Source organism: Oryzias latipes, chromosome 23 (assembly GCF_002234675.1).
Source record: "Oryzias latipes chromosome 23, ASM223467v1".
Classification (NCBI taxonomy): domain Eukaryota; kingdom Metazoa; phylum Chordata; class Actinopteri; order Beloniformes; family Adrianichthyidae; genus Oryzias; species Oryzias latipes.
Window position 1 is genome coordinate 2368927 of NC_019881.2, and position 20593 is coordinate 2389519.

The 20593-nt window shown below is 42.3% G+C and overlaps 1 protein-coding gene across 1 annotated transcript in view; it reads left to right on the top strand.

The window, feature by feature from the left end:
• Window positions 1–20593, top strand: part of LOC101161357 (synapsin-3) — a 150826-nt gene that overhangs the window by 92148 nt on the left and 38085 nt on the right. The gene's annotated exons all lie outside the window — the stretch shown is intronic.

Here is a 20593-nt window from a genome sequence, read left to right on the forward strand (position 1 = left end):
ATCAACTTCTTATTCACAGAAGACAGTGGACTCATAGATAATCGCTTAAATAGAGAGATTGATTGATTGATTGATTTTTGTTTATATTGTAACATTAGACAGTATTTGACCTACTTCATATAATTGTTTGGAACAAGAGTTAACACCAAGTCCTAAATTTACCTTTCTTCAAAATGTAGTGACTGTTTCTTTTCATTCTGTCTTGTTGTCACTTTGTTTTACTCACATATTTTGTTATTGACCCTTAATTAAAAAGAGATACAACAAATGTACACAAGGTTAAATAAATATTCATTGACAAATGTTTGGAAATAACAGTGTTTTTCTTTTTAAAGTAAAAATATGTATGATAAAAATCCTGAAGCACAGCAAGTCAGTTTTGCTAAATGAAGTCAATGTCAATGACCTGCAGAAGTAAACTCTAACATTTTAAAATAACAAATGTGCTTTTTATAATTATCTAAAGACCTAATCTGATCATAACTTAGAATAGACCAAATCTCTTTTAATACCACATAGTAGTTTTTCTTTTTATTTTGTTTTTGAGACCGAGTCAATCAAAACACGAAACTGTGATCCGCAAAGCGAGAAAGACTGAAGATCCAAACCTTCAGTTTTAGTCAGTTTAGGTTGAAAAAAAGAAAATTTCTGTTAAAAATATCTACAGACTCCAAACAGAGAACCTGTGGCCTTTGAGCCTGAACAAAAAAAATCCCAGTTTTCCAATAACAAAAAAGTTACTTTTACTTCATTAGGCAACCACGACATTAAAATAAAACTAAATTGTTTGGGTTTTCAAAGCCAGACAGGAAATTTGAGCCACTAATTAAAGTCAAAATAAACCTAAAGTGACTGACCGTGAGCAGAAAATACATTTATTGATTTATTTTCAAGTGTCTTGCTGCATGAAACACCAATTTTTGGAACATTCATTCATTCATTCATTCATTCATTCATTCATTCATTCATTCATTCATTCATTCATTCATTCATCTTCTTCCGTTTATCCCTTTCGGGGTCACGGGGTCACGGGGTCACTGGAGCCTGTCCCGGCCACTTATGGGCGAAGGCGGGGGCACACTGGACAGGTTGCCAGTATGTCACAGTTTTTGGAACATATGGAACATATTATTAAAATGGAATTTACGTGATTTCCATCTATTTCCACCCAAAAGCAAGCTGTGGCTGTCTGGTGAGGCACTACCATCCTTGTCAATTACTATAAGTGCCTCAACCAAGACGAGTCCCTCATGAAAACCTCCAACCAATCACACAAGGGGAACCCAAAGTGTTATTAAAATCACAGAGTTGGAGACCCACGACAAGTTTGGACCTTGTTTCATGACAGGAATACGTGTCCCTACAGAAACAGGAGGATTGTTCAGCTTAAACACAGCCCAAACCCACTATCCTTTGGTGAACGCTTGCTTAAGAATGACTGTGGTGACTCAGGTAAAATGTAGCTGCCAAACATCCAAATTTGGCCATATGGCCATCACAACATTTACAATGTTCACAATTGGCCTCACATTGGCTGTGAGGACTGGGATCCGGTCTAGCAGTCCAAGACATTCATGAAAAACCATGGCAACCTCCATGATAACAGATAAAATGGGTAAATGGATGGATAGCATACATATATTTACATCACGACAGTTTCACTAAAATCTTATTGGACGTCTTAATTTACTCAATTCTTTGTTTTCAGTCCAGAAGTCGAGACATATTAGTAATGCCTTAATCACGTGCACCTGACCCCTACACGTGACGTGGGTTTTGGGGCTTGCAGTTCCCTTGAGGCTCATTAGGCCACTTTAAGTGACGTCAGAAATATGGAATGCACTATTGTTGTGCGTGAGGCACGTGTATCGTGAAGTATTTGTAAGGCTATTGTAACTTACAATCACTGTTGTATGTTGCCCTCACGCTGCACACTTGTCATTAGTAAGGTACGGGTACCGCCTCCTTGCTGACCACGGGCAAATGCACACAGAGTGTGCAGGCGATACGTAAGTGCCTGTAGGACGCCTGTATGTTACCCACACACACTACGCTCTGATAGTCAAATTTCTAACAGTCAGGCTTCAAGCACGGAGAGCACAAAAGGCGCACAAGGAGATTTCATCTGAGTTTTCATCGGAGTGTCATCTGTAAAATAAGGAGCTCAGAGACACGTTTGGGTGTAGAGGATCGCTGCAGCCTTTATTCTCCTTTTCATTCACATCACCTGAAGTTCATCTGTCACATTACGTCATGAACCTGACATCCAAGCACCAATGTGGAAGTAAACAGTGTTACATACGTCCCCTCCTCCAGATGAAACGTCCCGTTTCAACATAAAGCAATAAAGAGGAATGAAAAAAGTCTGTTATATCAGCATTAGAACGTTGAAAATGCCAGAAAGTGCTCCTCCTCCTCAGACAGAAGCGTCACACAGACGTAGAGATCTGGTCTTTGGAGGAAGAAAGGATTGAAGTGGACGTCTGCAGGGACACCGACGTCTTCATCAACGGCTGCAGAGATCCTGCAAACCAACCATCAATAAATAAACATTGAAAAATCATAAATCAAACAAATGAGATTCCAAACATTTGGAACGTTATCAATAAACATTCATCTTACCAATTCCATTGAGTTTAGTCGATCTGCTCTGCTGCTGCGCGGCGACTTGCTACTCTGTATGCTCACTTCCACTTTAATCTCGTAAATTTACAACTTAAAATCTTGTAATTTTATTCTTTTTGGTGGCCCTAAAACTCTGTCGTAGTGAAGCGTCCCTTCAAAGTAAATGTATTTAGAGTTTTTCGTAGATAGAAAAAAAAGAGACTAAAGTTCATTTTGGTGAAATCAATTCTAAAAAAAAATGTTTTAAACATATATTCAGAAAATTGTACATAGATTAGAATAAAAAAAATAGAATACAAATATGATGAATATAAATGTAGGAATATTAAAACAATCTTGTGATCAGTTTCCTCTGAAGATAGAAAAAAAGACAGTTTATAAAACCCTTCTGTAAAGTTTAGCTCAAATGACTGTGAGTGTTTTCTACTTAGTACATTTTTATTGAAATAATCATAATGGATTGGATGTATCAGCGCTTTTCCAGACTTTTCTTCCAATGTGTCCATCATCCATTCATACTTGGTGATGGTCACTACTGATGCCCCTCTGACCATCACCGGGACATTCAGACACATTCACACCAGTGGGGGCTGGGAGGGGGGAGTGTCTTGCCCTAGGACACAACAACAGATGACTGGGGGGAGCGGGAATCGAACCGCCTCATTGGCCGACCTGAGCCGCTGCCCCCATGGTGTTGTGTATTTTTTAATATCTTCTTCTTGTCATCTATCATTGACTGTAACTGTGGTCAGCTAAGCTTTGAGAATAGAAAATGTATGGAGAACGTTTTCAGGATTTGTTGTAAAATGATCCAAAATATCAGCAGCATTTACATTTTATTTACTGTTTAGAGTTTGAAGTGAAAAAAACAGGTATTTTCTTTTCAAAACCTTTGTGTTGTTTCATTAATCTGATCTCTTGGTTTTAAATAAATGTAGGAATGATGGTGATTTTAATTTTCATACATCTCGTATAGAGGTAGAGGAACATATAGGAATCAACCAGACGTATTAAGATGAAATAGTAAGAATGGTGGTTTGATTCTTGAATCGAGTCGGATCGCCGTCTAAGAAAGGATCCTCCTCCCGAGTAGATTCAATGTTCACATCTGTGGCCACTTGAAGGCAAAATGCTGTGTTCTACTTTAGCTGATCAGAAATGGGTTACGGCTCGTCTCTCACAGCTTGTCACTGAGTGACTTGAAAGACGCAAACAGAGATGAAAAGCCCGTGGAAGTGATGTTGCCAAAGTAGGCCAACAGACTGGAAGCATTCTACAGAGCGCGGCCCAATTATAGAGAGCAGCATAGACTCGCGCCGGGCCGGTTGCTATTGTGCACCGAAGGTCTTTAGGGACCGCTAGCTCATTGTTCACAAAGGAGAGCATACGACTCAGAGGAAATACCGTTTATTATACTGAGAAACTGTTTCTAAAGGGAAACAGGTAAAGTTGAAACTGGAAAATAAAGGACTGCGAGGAGCGAGAGTGTCCTGCTCTGACTTACATGGCCGTGCTGCAGCTTCCACATATAATAATAATAATAATTGATACTTTATTTATCGCACTATGGGGAAATTCTTCTCCACATTTTGGCCCATCCCCTGGCGGGAGCGTAGAGCTGGGGGGCTACAGCTGGATGGGGAGAGTGTGGATCAATCCGCCAACCCTTTGGTTGTTGGACAACCTGATCTACCGCCTGAGCTATAAACTGCCAGCTATGTGAGACTGGACATCTATCCATCCATTTCCAAACCCTTTTTGGGGTCACGGGGTTGCTGGAGCCTATCTCAGCTGCAGAAGGTGTGGTACATCCTGGACAGTTCTGCAGTCCGTTGCAGAGTCGCACACTCGTACCTATGGGACTATTTAGGGCCACCCAATAAGCTTCGAAGCATGTTTTTGGACTGTGGGAGGGAACTGGAGTGCCTGGAAACAACCCTGCATGCACCAGGAGAACATGCAAACTCCATACAGAAAGATCTCAGCCGGAGTTTGTACCAGGACCTTCTCCATGTGAGATCATCGTGCAGTCAAATCATAATACAAATAGTTTTCTTTTTCATTTCTTTACTGAATCTTTTTTCTAGTTGTTGTTCAGGTTCATTGAGGCGGCTGTCACACTAAGCTCGTCTGGCATTGGTTTGAATAGAAATGCTTAAAGTCTCACTCAGATCATCCTTTGATCTAATTTCAAAGTGGTCCCAGTGGTCTTTCAATTAAGATTATACCCTTTTTAGCCAATATAAAACAACAAAAAAACATTGTTTTCTAGGACATAGTTTCTTCAGAGCGGCAGTAGTTTATTAGAAATTCATCTGAGTTGTGAGTGGGACCAAAGGGGCGGACCAACCCGGCCCCCCCTTCCCGTCATCCATCTATTTACATGCTCTCCAGCTAGCTTAACCCCTAACAACTCTAACATTGCAACTACCAGTGCAACAAGGCTGGTGAGCAATATTGGAGTTTATGTTCACTATTTACCATTTCTTAGGAATCTCAAAAGAACGTGTCTGCAGACATCAACGACCCATTAGCTGTCACTCACCAAGATGTGAGAAAGTTGCTCTCCGCATTTGACCCATGCCTGGGGGGAGCGGTGAAATGCAGAAGCAGCCGCGCTCGGGAACCATTTAGTGGGTCAGCCCACCAATCCAACCCTTAACTGCTGAGTGGCATCGGGTCCCATTTTTAGAGTCGGCCTGGATTTGAGCTCACATAATTCCAGTCTCAGGGCGGCCACTATACCACAAGGCCACTGGGCCTTGTGCCCCCCCCCCCCATTGCTTGAAGAAAATCTTCATTTTAAGTGGCGACACTAACAGTTATGTTTTTTCCAGTTTTAAGCTTTAAGTTTTTATTTAAAACTCTCAAAACCTTTTGGGTTTGGGCAGGGGTCGGCAACCGGCGGCTCCGGAGCCGCATGCGGCTCTTTCCTCCCTGTGCCGCGGCTCTCTGTGGTTTAGTAAAATAATTATGTTCTAAGATTGTCGTGGTGCCTTTAAAACCGTCGGATAGAGCGAGCGGGCAGGAGGAAGATAGCAACGTGAACGCGGAGGCGGCGTGTCTGCAGCTGTGAACGCCGACCAGAGTCTGTGATGGGATGGAAAGTTCTTCTGGAAAGACACTCAGTGGTAATCTGGTAGGGGACACATGAACGCCCCGAAAACAAAGCCTTTTTTTTTTCCTAGAGTAAAACCAGCCATTTCCGCGTAAAATGAATTAAATTTGTGTTAGGACGCCCCTACTATCCTGTCACCTTGCTGCCACGATGACCGTATGTTAGGCTGTCTGTGTAGGACATGCTGGAGGGGGGGTTGGTCGAACGCGGGGGAAAACAATGAACAGGTAGAGAGGCGGGGGCGGGGCTTAGACTCACCATTTATGATTCCAGACAAACTAACAGCTGCTTCCTAATAAAAATAGTTGTCATCCATAAAATTAATATCATTTATTGGGTTTACTGGATTTAAAGGAAAAAAATAGAAAGGAGTCTACATCAAAGTGAATCTGTTTCCATCATCTGAACTCTGGTGTTTGACAGACAGAAAAGTCTATTCAAGGTTGTGGAAAATGGACAAAAGATCAAAGGAAACGTCACGCTCATAAAGAATTAAAAAAAATAATTAAATAAATATCCGGACAACATTTTGAATCAATACAAGTACTGCCAAATGAACTATTGCGATATTTCGGCGAAATAGTTTTTTGGTAACACCCCAAGTGTTGCGGCTCCCTGTGCTTTCATTTCTGTTGGAAACTGATCCAAATGGCTCTTTGAGAGGTTCAGGTTGCCGACCGCTGGGTCAGGGTAAGTCGTATAGTTTCTGCTTCTTGTCTGCAGCCAGATCCCTCGCTTAAATCTTCACTCATGGTGTCCTAGAGCAAGCATCCTAATCTTTCACGGAACTTTGCTACAACACATTCCTAGTTTATGCATAACATTGCAATCTGCATGTCACATTTTGTATCACGGAAACTTCAGGTCTGATAAGGCTCAGTCCTCGTCGCCTCCAGTCTAGATGTTAAAGGAAAACATTTGGGGACCTTGAGGAGCTTCTGTCAGCAGACTACATCCTTGCTTGGACTGATACAGTTCAGCACACACTCACTGGTTTTCCAAGCGGGAAACACAACATGGCCCTAAGCCACCATCCCACTCAAAAGGCGACTCCCCCTGCAATAAAACATGATGAACCGTCAGTAACGTACCACTCAGACTGGCCAAGTTCAACCACTGCAATTGCTGCTCAGACTCAGGCTCCCCGGTTGCAGCTTACTTGGCGTTGCGTGTGCGGTCAGGAAACCCCACAAAATGACAACGTTGTGTTACAGCGTGAGACAATGAGACACCATGCCTGACCATAAACAAAGCTGTATGACTGGATGGAAATAGTTCTGTGGAATTCTTAAAGGCTGAGGGAATGATTTGACTTGACACAATGCTGAGCATGTGAAAACATGGCTGATAGGTTATGACGTCTGTCTGCAAAGAGGACCCCAAACTATGTCACTCACTTACTATTTGGTGAGGAAAAATCCTAAAGTTGGAGTTTACAGGCTGTGTTTTTAGTAGTAACACAGTAGTATTCATTGGAGGTTCCAGAGGTTATAATGCACAACATTTGATGGGCCAAAGGTTACCCTAACCCTAACCCTGTGCTTGGGATGGGTTTTACACCAGTTGGTGCTAATATATTTTGGCCATTTATTCATTTATTTCAGACAATTTTGCATCAATTTATGAGGATTTTGTTCTTTTGACTGATGTACTTAAATTAGGTATTGTATGTCAATCAACCCTTTAATTTTTCCTGAAGCCACTATGAAAGTAGAGCCCTGTGGTGAAGTATTTTTATAGGTTTTTCTGTATCTGTCACACAATATAATTCACAAATAATATTAAGATAATCAGTTTTGAATCCATGAGTTAATACATAAATAGATTGAAATTGAGTTTCTCGTTTATAGACTGTTCAGGGTATATCCCGCCATCGCTCAACGGTTTCTGCAACCCTGTGACCCCAAAATGGAAAAAGTGGGTTTGGAAAACCTATGGATGGATGCATTGATGGACTGATGCATGGTGTCACATTAAAGAAACAGGCAGAGAAGGTTCATTGACAGAGTTTTATTAGTTTAATGCAGCTAAAGTTAAGCAGCCGCAGCAGCAAAGTTCTTCTAGGTCAGGAGCACGTGTGGAAGCACAAAGATTTAAATATTTAGGTTTTACAGGTCCTGCATGTCTATGCCTTGTCTGATTGTGGTGACTCACCTGTTTTCTGTGGCAGGAATGGTCCGCCAGCAAAAGAGGTCCCTAAGGGTACCAGGACCTTATATTGTCTCTGAGGAGGGAACCAAAATCATTGTAAAGTTAACAGGGGAGGTTTAGAGTAGTGATTTTATTAGTTGAGTGAATTATTGAAATGGTTTAGGAACAGTTTAGTGAGTTCTATTTTTGTATGGGGAAATTATCTATTTTTATAGGGTTTGGGGAAACATGACGCCCATCGAGACAACTGTTGTTGTGAATTTGGGCTATACAAATAAAATTGAATTGAACTTTGAATGTACATATTTTAATATTTTGTGTAAATAGATTATCTGTGGTAAACTGGGTGGATGGTAACTCCCAAAGGAGAAATCCTATAAAGGTGGGAGTTGGAACCATTTGGGGTTTGTTGTTGGTTAGCCGTTAGAGTTTGGGGCATGACTGTGAAATGCCAACAGAAGAAAATGGAAAATAAAGTCCTGAGACTCCACCTGTGCTTCTACCATGAGGATGGCCTCCGAGAATACGAGCTGAACGGGACACATGGATATTGTTTATAGTTCAACCCCTCCCCCACAGCCCAACAGACAACAAGTGTATTTCTCTCTCAAAAGCTCAAAAGTTGATTTGTTGAAAAACCAGTTGTGATAATTGTCAAAAAAGTTAGATTTGCCTCTGAAAAGAGGTTCTCCCCTTTTGCGTTGAATTTTATTTAAAATTCCAGATTATTGGAAAACGTTTAGTGTTCACTCTGACTGTGGGTTGTGAGTTCGATTTCATTACCAGTCCTAGCAAACACCCTAAAAATGGGTCCCAATGGCTTGTCCAGTAAGGTCATTGTCATTTGGGAACCCTTCAGTACCATCCATCCATCCATCCATCCATCCATCCATCCATCCATCCATCCATGCATCCATCCATCCATCTATCCATCCACCCATCCACCCATCATCCATCCATCCATCATCCATCCATCCATCATCCATCCATCCATGCATCCATCATCCATCCATCCATCTATCCATCCACCCATCCACCCATCCATCCATCCATCCACCCATCATCCATCCATCCATCCACCCATCATCCATCCATCCATCATCCATCCATCCATCCATCCATCCATCATCCATCCATCCATCCACCCATCCATCTATCCATCCACCCATCATCCATCCATCCATGCATCCATCCATCCATCTATCCATCCACCCATCCACCCATCATCCATCCATCCATCATCCATCCATCCATCATCCATCCATCCATGCATCCATCATCCATCCATCCATCTATCCATCCACCCATCATCCATCCATCCATGCATCCATCCATCCATCTATCCATCCACCCATCCACCCATCATCCATCCATCCATCATCCATCCATCCATCATCCATCCATCCATCCATCATCCATCCATCCATCATCCATCCATCCATCCATCATCCATCCATCCATCATCCATCCATCCATCCATCCATCCATCCATCCATCCATCCATCCATCCATCCATCCATCCATCAACAATAACATTGAGTTTTTTTTTCTTCATTTTAACTTTAAAAGTTGCCACAATTTAGATTTTTCTAAAGATAATGTCTGGTGTTAGTTTTTGATTTTGTGAAACTTTTTCAACACCACTGCAAATCTTTGTTTAGTTGTGATAACCTCCATTGTTTCATTTTGTGTTTCAGATCTTAAGTGGTCTTGATTTTAAGGGGAACAATGGAAGGATTGAAATCTTATAAAAATAATAGTTTTACCTGGTTTGTGAAGTAGATAAGCCCCTGACCATCACACCACCACTACCATGTCAGAGTGTTGTGAAAATTTTATTAAAATCCCTCACATTTGATGATTATGCAAACTTACACATTTTTTCGGATGTAATGTCTAAATGTCTCAGAATTAACACAAATGTCAGACGAGTATTTTTGGTTGTTGCTGTGTTTATCCTTGATTTCTCCCATGGTTCCTTTGTTCTCCCTATTCTGGTACTTTCATGGCCTCCAGGATGAGTCAGTGTCGTTCTCTTGGAGTCATTCTGGTCAGGAGGTTCACCAGCACTCAAAGCTTTCTCCATTTTTGCAGAATGCCTGTCATCGTGGTTTTCTAGCTTTCCAAAACCGGCAGAACTTTTTTTTTCTTTTCTCAGAAAGAACATGACTGATGTAAATTGTTTAAGTGTGACAGAAACAAGGCAGGGAAGAGGCAAACATTTTCTTTTTTCGTATACTGTCTTTCAGGGCGGTTTTTCCAATCCTGATTCTTAAAATCTGTCACCTTGCTTGGTCTTTCCAGAAAATTCTGCTCTGGTCGTTGCTGATGACCTGGATCAAGTGTGTTCTGCCAGGTAGAATCTGGATTAACTGGATTCCGTTAACTGTAAACCAAGGACAGCTGGAAAACAATCGGTATGGTAGTTCTCCAGTTCCAGGGTACGGTGACTTGTTTTTGGAGTTCCACCGTCAAAAGAACTTCAGAGAAGGAAAATGGAAAACATGTTCCCTCTCTTAACCCAATGCTTGCAATGCTTTCTGGGAAATGTTTGGCAGCAGTGGTTAGTAGCGGAGAGAAACTGCACAGAGACTGTGAGGTATTCACCCTTCGAAGGTTGAGCAGAGGCGGCTGCTCATGGATCCCTCAGATCCTTCCAGGTACCAAACATTTTAGCAAAACAAACCAACGCCAGGACGGACATGTCCTTACGGAAGGTTGCTATAGAAACAATTAGGGTTGTCTTTGCATTGCACTGGCTTAATCCTTGGCTAAATTAGCAGGTGGTTTCAGCAGTTTAGCAGCCTCTGCTGGTATTTCTCAGTTCTCATTTGGTCTCTTCTATGACTTAGTTATGACTGCCCTCACTGGTGGAGATGTGCAAATCTATACGAGACACGCAGGTGGTCCACACCAAACGTCAAGGTCGTAGACCGCTTGGTGAGTAGGTTATGCGAAAATGAACATTTTACCAGCATGCTACAGGTGACCAGTAGTAGTGAACACTTAACACGTAAGGGTAAGTTGGTGAGACGCAGGGCGTCATGGCGATTTTTCATTTCTTCAAGCCCGCTGAAACCAGTGCACTATGCAAGGGGTCCACTGGTGCTGTTTAGGGGTAAATATGCCCCCATTGCACGCCCCGTGTGTGCAGTCTGACTGTTACGCTGGGTTGACACCGAACGCAATTCGCACGACTGAAGAGTCCAGTTTCAATGTTAAGTCAACGGTACAGACGCCATCAGAGGTTTGAGCGTCGGGCGCGGCGCGATGGTCTGGTAGTAGCGTGATTTGAGCAGCACAAATTGGGTGGCGGCCGCGGCGGACCAAAACAAAAAGCCCAGGAACACATTTTTGGAAATGCGGTGAGCAGAGAATTCTCCGCTCTGTGAAAAAAAGGCGGCAAGCACAAATTTGCAGCGCAAATCGCGTTCAGTTTGAACGCAGCTTTAGAAATGAGGAAATTAGACAATCAGAGTGTATTTGTGTGAACGTCCTACAGGCGTCCATCCTACACTTAGTTATCAACTGCACACCATGTGCGTGCAACCAGTAAGGAGCAGTTCTGACCCCCACTAATGACTAGAGTTTAGCTTAAGGGCACCATCCCTACGTCATAAGTATGTGCAGCTTTGATTGTCCTCACACATACTTTACAATACACTTCCCATACTCACATTTATCTTATTCAGTTTTCATGACATCCCCAAAGTGGCTGTACAAGCCTCAAGGAAACTGCAAGACACACCTGTACTCCTCTAAAGGTGCAGCCCCTCCTCTGTGCGACCCTCTACGGGCTTAGAGAACCCAAATACCTGCAGCACCCGCACAGGTCATCCCCCATACGTGTGCATGTGACTAAGACCAAAATAAAGAGGTCACATGCCACTGACTCCATAAAACCTCTCATTTTTAAGAGGATAGTAGTTTTTACTAATCAACATCATATATTTCAGTTGAGGGTTAGGGTTAGGGTTTCTTCACAGTTTACTTCAAACCATCGTCCTCGCCTTTGCGAGCAGCTCGTCGTTCCCTATTCAGAATAATCCTGTAAATTGAAGCAGTTTGTTTCATTCAGACGACCACAGTTTCCCAGAAACCTGAGGCGCAGCGGGAAGCAGTGCGTGGGAGAAGAAAGAGAAAGTTCAAGCGGGAAAAGATGCTTGAGTGAGTCGGCGGAGGGTCAAAGAACAAAGGGCATCAACGGGTATCGCAGGAAGCTGAGGGGTAAATTTAGACCCTGTCTCATGGTGAGGCCTTCCTGCATTCTTTTCTGCTAGGATCAGCCCAGCGTTGGACTCCTTTCAGCCTGAAATGTTGAAGCTGAAGGAGGTAATGAGTTACAGTTGGCCTGATGAGTTATGTAACCTCTGCATTTAAAAGAATTATTATTTAAGGAGGTCATATCCTTTGTGGGAGGTGATTGATGCTTCCACCATGACTGCTCAACCATTTAACAAAAGACAGATGAATCCTTTAGCCTTTGGGGAAAACCACTAAATTCAAGCAAATTACGATGAATATATGAATTTGAATGTATTCAGAGTAGAGCAAACAATAAATTTGAGAAAGAGCAAAGATTTTAGGCTTCAAACCATCAGACATTCCTATCAGGAGCTGTTGTGAAGAAGAACGTTAGCTCATTCTACTCCAATTTACATAGACTTTAGAAAAATGAAGATAAATAAATACTTTATCTGTGAGACAGATATTTTTAAGTAGATCATTTGTCATTGTAGATGTTTTAGTTTAGTCTCTAAACGGCCAAGAAGGAACGAATAAATCATCCCAAAATAAATACATGTAAAAGCTGAAAATTGGAGGCAAAATTTACTGTAATTTGAAGGAGCCAGCAAAGATGGAAATACAATAAAATGAGTTTTAACAGGACCAAAAAAGACATTAGCAATAAATGACAACCTGTTATTATTATGACACTTGTTTAACTAAAGTTCTTTTTCCTGGTAAACCTTACAAATCAATGCTTGTTGAATGAATGGATGAATTGATCCACAGAGATGATCAAACACACGATCCTCTTTGGGGGAAATCCAAACATTTCCTTAGTGTCTGTGCTCAGCTAAGTTAAAGATGGAAGTTTTCCCTTTTTAAACAAGCCTCTCTTTGATGTGTCACTCTTTCTGCCAGTTGACCAAAGGGGTGTGGGCTTTGCTGTCCATCGCTGACTGTCATTAACCGCGCAAACCCAAGCAAGAAGCCAGGCATCCTGCTTTTGCTTTGGTGGCTGACTCTGCTCTCTGACTCCAGACTCAAACATGGGTGCATGTCCTGGAAAAAAGGGTCTCATGAAAAGTGTTTGTCATGCTGGCACAACATGCCGAATGAAGCTCAAATAGCTTGATGTTAGAGTGTTTTCAAACGTATCTGAATAATGTCAGACGGTCACCCCGGCTGTGTAAACCTCTTTGGATCAAGTGTGAGAGGGTCACCTTATTTAAGAACTGCTTGGTTTTGGACGCCTTAATCATTTCCCCGCCACCAACACCCACACTATCAAGCTGCGCCCATTTATGGTACGGAGATGGACACTGCTTATTTTATTAACATTCCTTGTCCGTCTATTGGGTAGAGTTAAGCCTCTGCTTGGCTCCTGCAGCTGAAGCTGAGCATCAGGAAAGGAGAATAAAGGCACTTTGAGCACAGAGGTGGCAGATGCCCTGGTCTGTTTTTTTTTTGTCTTGGTTTTGATACTTGAAAAACACACTCAGGTTTTACAGAGACAGGTCAGTCACAGAGAACGGTTAAAGTAGTCAGACTAAAGGTGGGTTTGCAAAGGATTGTTGGTTAAAAATAACCTGCGAAAGATGAAATCCGCCAAGTACAGTAGGACCTCGTTCATCACTGGGATCACCTTCTAAAATAACACACAATACAAAAAATCCACAAAATGCAGTCTTCCCTCTTTTATCGCGTCGAGTTGTGTTCTAAAAATAACACAAGATACACAAACTCTGCGAAGTACAGTAGTCCCTTGTTTATTGCGGAGGTTAGGTTCTAATACTAACCAATGATAGACAGAGTTCTTGAAGCGCAGTAGTTTCTCATTTGTGGTGCGGCATACGTTCTGAAAATAACTCACGATAAAAGAGATCTGTGAAATAGAATTATAGATGTTTTAAGGTCAACAGCCAATCAGAACGCTGAACACAGTGTTTTGTGTAAAAACAAAGTTGCGCGCAACACAGTGAGGGTGAATTCGATAAATACAAACACAATAAACACAAACCTTCAGCATTCAAAAGCAGGAAGAGACAGATTAATTCTGGGTGAATTTAAACCTGGATGACTGGGTTAACTTAGTTCCTTTAAGGCCGTAAAGCAACTTTCCCCCTTCTGTTGGTTTGTTCTGTTCAAACACAGCATTTCTGTTCAGCCTCCTGTGCTTGTTTGCTTGTTTTGGGCACTAATGCCTAAAAATAAGCAGTGACCAATCTAAAACAAGCATCCACTATGAGAGAGCTATCACACCAGGCGGTTTGAGTTCCTCAGCTTCATCTGAACTCTGGTGTGGACCAAACAGATAACGTCAGCCTTCACAATAGTCACAAACCTGGACTGAACTTGAACAACTAATGGACCAGACTGACAGACAATGAAAGACGGCAGAGCCATCACATGCCCATCGTCCAAAACGAGCTTTTTTATGGAACTAAGTTGAACTAAAACGAAGGTTGTGCTTCAAACGATGTTAGCTCATACGGAGCAGAAAGCCTTCCTGTTTTCTATAGTGCCAACTTGGTTTTTGTTAAGTCCCACAGTGGAATTTTAGTTTTTATTTTTTTATTTTTTTATTTAGACAAATTAGTGTTCAGCAAGAAGTGAAGTTTCATTGACCTTTGACTTTGGAAAGAGGGCACAATCTTAAGTTAAAAGAAAAAACCCTTTCGTATCTTCCACTAATTTAACTTCCCTCCTTGGGATTTTTGACGTATCGACTCCAAACTCCTGCAGCATCATTGGGAAGCTACTTGTCGAAAAAACAAAACGTTTTTATTGTTTGTAGATTTTGTACAGATTTTGTCAGCGTGGCGAACTCACAAAAGTGGCTCACTTATCTGTTTTGTTTTTTAAATATTAGCCTGCATGAATCCTTGACTTAAGCTGAACCAAACGATATTTCATACAATATGACTATGTTAGGACTCTGGGTGTGGTTAACAAAAAACTTCGTATCCAAGGAAATCTGAAAATGTACTTTTGCCAATTCTTCAAAAAGACAGAAACCTGTTTGTCACTTCCAGGCGACAGAAACATCAAATGGTTGCCATGGAGATAAAGCCAACAGAAGGCCCCTCCCTACCTTCACTGGCTCTTGTTTCAACTCTCAAAGTTCAAACTTTCGTAGAAAAATAAATCCAGGATTATAGAATGAAAACAAGGATCTGATCACGATGGAAGATTTATGTAAACGTGGCAAACTGGACGTCTGCTGGAGACAAGAAACGGAGGATGGACAAGAGTCTACACAATGCACAAAAACACGCAAATTTGCACAAATCCACAAAAAAGCGATTCAGCAAAAGGTGAACTGCGTTATAGTGAGGGACCTCAGTATTGCACATGTTACTCAATGTGCTTCTCTGCCTGGTATGTTGTTGACATTGCGAAGTGTCTTCACACAGAGGCTTCCTCAGGTCTGGTTACAGCGGAGCTGTTTAGAAGCTCACAGCACACATGTTATGCTGCTGCAAGCAAAGCTCAAGATATCTAAAAGGTTTTTGCACCACAGAACACCAGGTTGGAGCTTTACATGCCCGTCATGACTGAGGGAGCCAAACTGTACATGCACCGTATTGATTTTAACCCTTGTGTTATCTTAGATGACCCCCCCCTTCCATTGACGTGTTCTCCCTACCATGACAAAGGTGGATAAAGGTGGAAAGATTTCATGTAATCCATGGACACCAGTGAAGATCACAAATCATTGAAGAAAAAAGGTTCAGAGCACTGTCTAGTGGGTCTAGATGACCCCACTCCGAATGTTAAAGTGCCTAGGATAGGACAAGGGTTACGGAAGGAGTTTGAACCCACAGAGCTTTAAACGGACAGACCCCACAATACTCATCAGACTTGCTCTGTCCCTACGCTTCTGGCCGTGCCCTCCGATCCTCCGATCAAAATCTTTTAAACATTTTTAGGACTCTGACCTGAACTTTAACAGCCATATCAAGTCAGTAACATCAGCGGCATTTTACCACCTGAAAAACATTGCCAAAATCAAAAACATAGTGTCAAAACCAGACCTGGAGATACTTATCCATGCATTTGTCTCCAGTAGGTTAGACTACTGTAACGGCCTGCTCACCGGCCTCTCCAAACGAGCTGTAAAACAGCTTCAGTACATCCATAATACTGCTGCTGGAGTCCTGACCAGAACCAGGAAGTATGATCACATTAGTCCTGTGCTCAGGTCTCTGCACTGGCTCCCTGTACCTCAAAGAATAGACTTCAAAGCAGCTCTGCTAGTGTACAAGTCTCTCCATGGCCGAGCACCAAAGTACATCTCTGACATGTTGGTGCCATATGAACCATCTCGTACTCTTCTTTTTTTTCTTTTAAAGTAAATTTTACGTTGATTATTTCTATGATGTATTGTGATTTTAATGCATTTTTCTGTTTTGTGAAGCACCTTGAATTACTTTGTGTACGAATTGTGCTATACAAGTAAACTTGCCTTGCCTTGCCAATTATAAAACCAGAGGTGACCGGTCGTTCAAGGCAACAGCCCCCAGACTCTGGAATGCCCTCCTTCTGTCCCTTGGTGTGGCCGACCTGTCCATTCTTTTAAAAGTCAATTGAAGACACTTTTATTCAAAAATGCTTTTAGCTAATTGGTTTTATTATTTCTATTGTACTTTCATTTCCTTCTGTTTAGTTTTGTTTTACATTATATTTCATTGATTGTTTCTGTGTTTTTATTTTACTGTATTGTGTTTTGTGGTGCTTTTATCTGGGAAACAAACTTACTTACGTACTGTGGGTGTTGCTGTTGCCTAAATAGTCTGCAACTAGATGATGCTTTGGTCTAAAGGGGAAATGGCTCTCATCAAACTTTACTGCTAAATTTAACTGACACTAAAAAAAATGAATATTTTTTTACTTGCAACAAATGATAGAGCCAAGAACGTTTTATCTGCAAAATGGGTCGGTCATTTCAGGATGTAAGGCCAACACCAAAACATACGTAGTTCCAACGTTGGACTACGTATGTGTCTCCAAGGAGAAGCTACGTTCACTCCGCCTTTGGCAGCGTGCGTTCAAATGACCACTTTCCATGAAAGGTTGTTGTAAACGCACGTTTGGGCTGCCGCATTCAAAACGCTTGCGTTCACCCAATTTTCTAAGACTGTTGTCAATCTCTACGTAAAAAAACGCATGTCCACTGAACGCGCGCCTGAAGTAAAACCAATGGAACTTTGACCAATCAGGGACTCCCCACCGTTGGAATATGGATCATCAAGGAGAAGTTTATAATTGCAGTTTGTGCCCGGTTGGAATTCCATGACACCAAGTCAGAATGGATCTGTGACAGAAAAAAGCCTGGAGCCAGATCCCCCAGATTTGTACCGCTTCCACATTTCCCACCAAACCTCTTCCAACATGCTAGTAAAAAGTAGAAAAGGTAAAAGAAGAGAAAGATCCTTCCTGCTTGTGCCACATGAACCCCACATGCTGAGAGAGCTTTCAAGAGGTGCGTGTTTATCACGTCCAAGAACGCCGGTCACATGCTGTGTGAACGCCGCATGACTGGGATCCTTCCACAACGTCCATACATATCGGCTCATTTGCTGTTGCAGAGTATTAGCCGACATAAATGCAAACCATGGTCAGGCCGCGTCCAGCTGTTCCTACACATCTCTGCTTCGACGTTTCCCGCCTGTCCTCCCGTTTACAGAGTTGTAATCAAACCCAGCAGCAGAGCTGGCTTCAGACCGAGCTTTGGTATGCGCGCTGACGTTCCTTCATTCCAAACGTTGTTGAAACCCTTCGTCTTTCTATGTTCTCTATCAAGAGAATGATGCAGTTTTTTTCAAATGTAAATCATTTTTGTGTTCTTCAGCATTTCGGTTTTAGGAATCCAGCCTCTGCACCTGTTGCCGTTTCGTTGCCACGTTTTCTTCATTTCTCCAGATTCTGCAGATGAACCCAAGCGTATTCAAAGCGCCTGTGAGCACGCACGCTCTCTCATTCAACCAAGTGTGGCATACGAATGAATGGAAGGCTGTATCACAGGAAAAGGAGTGAATTGCAAAGCAGTCCCATTTCCCCCCGTCTGGTTCCATAGTTCTGCAGGTGAAATCAGTTTGATGAGTTGACTTCCAGCTCTGCCTGTAACTGCATTCATTCGAGCTCATCTTTCAGAGGAATTGATTTATGCTTTGGCAAGAACCAGCCGTCTTGACAACCGTTGCATGACACTGTGGCAAACCGCAAAGTTGAAGTGGAGTTAAGGCGAGACTCAATCAACTCTCTCTTCACATCTGTTTTATATCCTGAATGTTGCACTTAAGCTGAGCCATTCAATCCAAAGCTTAATGTGGAAACAGGAACTTTGGGCAGGAATTCGTCGGAATCATTCGACATAAGGCAGCAGTTGGACCTTTTAATGTGAATTATAGGAAAAGTTAGGAAGCAAAGTTGCTCTAATTGCCTCTGACTTCTTATCTTCTTCGTGGTTAACATGAAGAAGTGCCACAAAAATCACACAGTGTTGCACTTTGATGGCTTATACTCAATACTGTTTCGCCAAAAAGGACAATAAGGTTCCTTTCCTTCATATATCATGGTACAGGAAATCCACAACTGCACACAGCCACCTCATTTTCTACTTTGGCTTTTCCGACACCCAATACTGCACCAGAGGCTGGAAACTTGGGAAGAAAGTTCCCCTCTTCCTCTTAGACAGAGAAGAATGTGGCACAGACTTTATGGCTTTTGCAGCGTTGGCTCCGCAGACGTCTGTCTGTCCATAGGCTGAAGAAAGAATGTAGGTTGGTAAATTGATTATCACTAATGAGCCCTGTCCAGGCCCCTATTACACTGTGAACGCAGACGGGCCGCAAAAGAAAAGCTCAACTCAGACTTCCATTGTTTTGGTTCGGTGTTGATTCAAACCCATAATTCATATTCAGTGTGTCAACTAGCAGTTGAACTCAATCAGTTTCTGTGAAAACTTCATGCATGTTTGAGATTGAATCAAGAACAGAGAAAAGCATCAGAAGAGGTGAAGTTGACAAACTGTAACAACCAAAGTGGAATAAAGGAAGTCTCAGAAAGGTTTGACATTTGACCCCTCCCCTTGGGGAGCGGTGAGCTGCAGACACAGCCGCGCCTAGGAACCATTTGGTGGTTTAACCCCTCCAATCCAACACCTTAATGCTGAGTGTCAAGCAGGGAGGCATTGGGTCCCATTTTTTTATGACTTGGCCTGGATTTGACCTCACGACCTTCCAGTCACAGGGCGGACACTCTTCCACAAGGCCACATCGCTTCGCAGTCTAACTATTGACCAAACGCAAGGTTAAGAACTCGATTCAGGGCGACGGACTTTTCCAGTCTGAATGGCCCTAAAGCTAACCAGCTAGTTTCAAAGGTTGTAGTACGTCAAATGACCCCTAGAGGCTGGACTTAGAAAGGAGAAATTCACTGACTGACTCTCATGATGAATCACATTTATAGACCTGTGTATTATTAGGAACAGGTTTTTTGATGGACTGGAGGGTGGACCAATCAGCTCCAGCCAACACCACAGCATCACTGCAGGCTTCATCCAGTGGATGATATCAGGGATGGTCAATGACAGATGTCTGTGGTTTGGAGTCAAGGGATGAGCTTCAGTCTGGTTCCAACAAGGATGCGCATCACTGAATGGTTTAATCCTAAACAGAACTAAACAATTATTCCAATACTTCACTCAAAGTACTTCAGAGTGTGTTTGAACACAACCTGGAAATTTTTACCAAACTGGTTCCCCGTGCGTCAGGTCCCATCATTCTGAGTTAGCATTAGGTCGGCCAAAGAAGGTGTTTATGATAGAAACTACAGAATGAGTCAAGACAGTCATGGTAACTTCAGCAAAACAGTTTGTCAACAGAACATTTTTGACCTTAAGCCTAGCTACAGGGTTTTTCATGCAGGCATTTTTCTTAGATGAAATGATACTGTCTCATTAAATCAGAATAATAACCTTAGACGATATGTCCTTTAGTCTTTAAACAAATGGTCTGTTTGCTGGTCAAACACCAGAAGAACGACAATGACGATGAGTTCGGGATGACAGCGTCCGTTTACCCCGACTCCTCCGTCAACACCTCCATCTTATTAGGAAGCCCCCACCCTGGAAACTTCCATGCCCGCCTTTCCACCCTGGACTCAAGCGAAAGCCAGATGAGATGGAATTCCATGCCAGTCATTATCCCGCCGCATTCGACAGCTTTCACTGCGAGCACTTCAGCACAAAGGCATCTGCTGCTGCTGTTTTTCAGCAGATGTTAGCCCAGCGGGTTTCTATGACAACTTGTAAATGTCTGTAACAGCGTTTGCCCAGAAACTACTGTGTAGTAGCTCCTGACGTCTTCTTCTAAGTTTAGAACGACGTGTAATATTTGTTTTTGAGGGTTTACAGTCTGGCTATTGTACGCTCCCTTTGGCGTTGAAAGCTCAGTTATTACCCAGTTT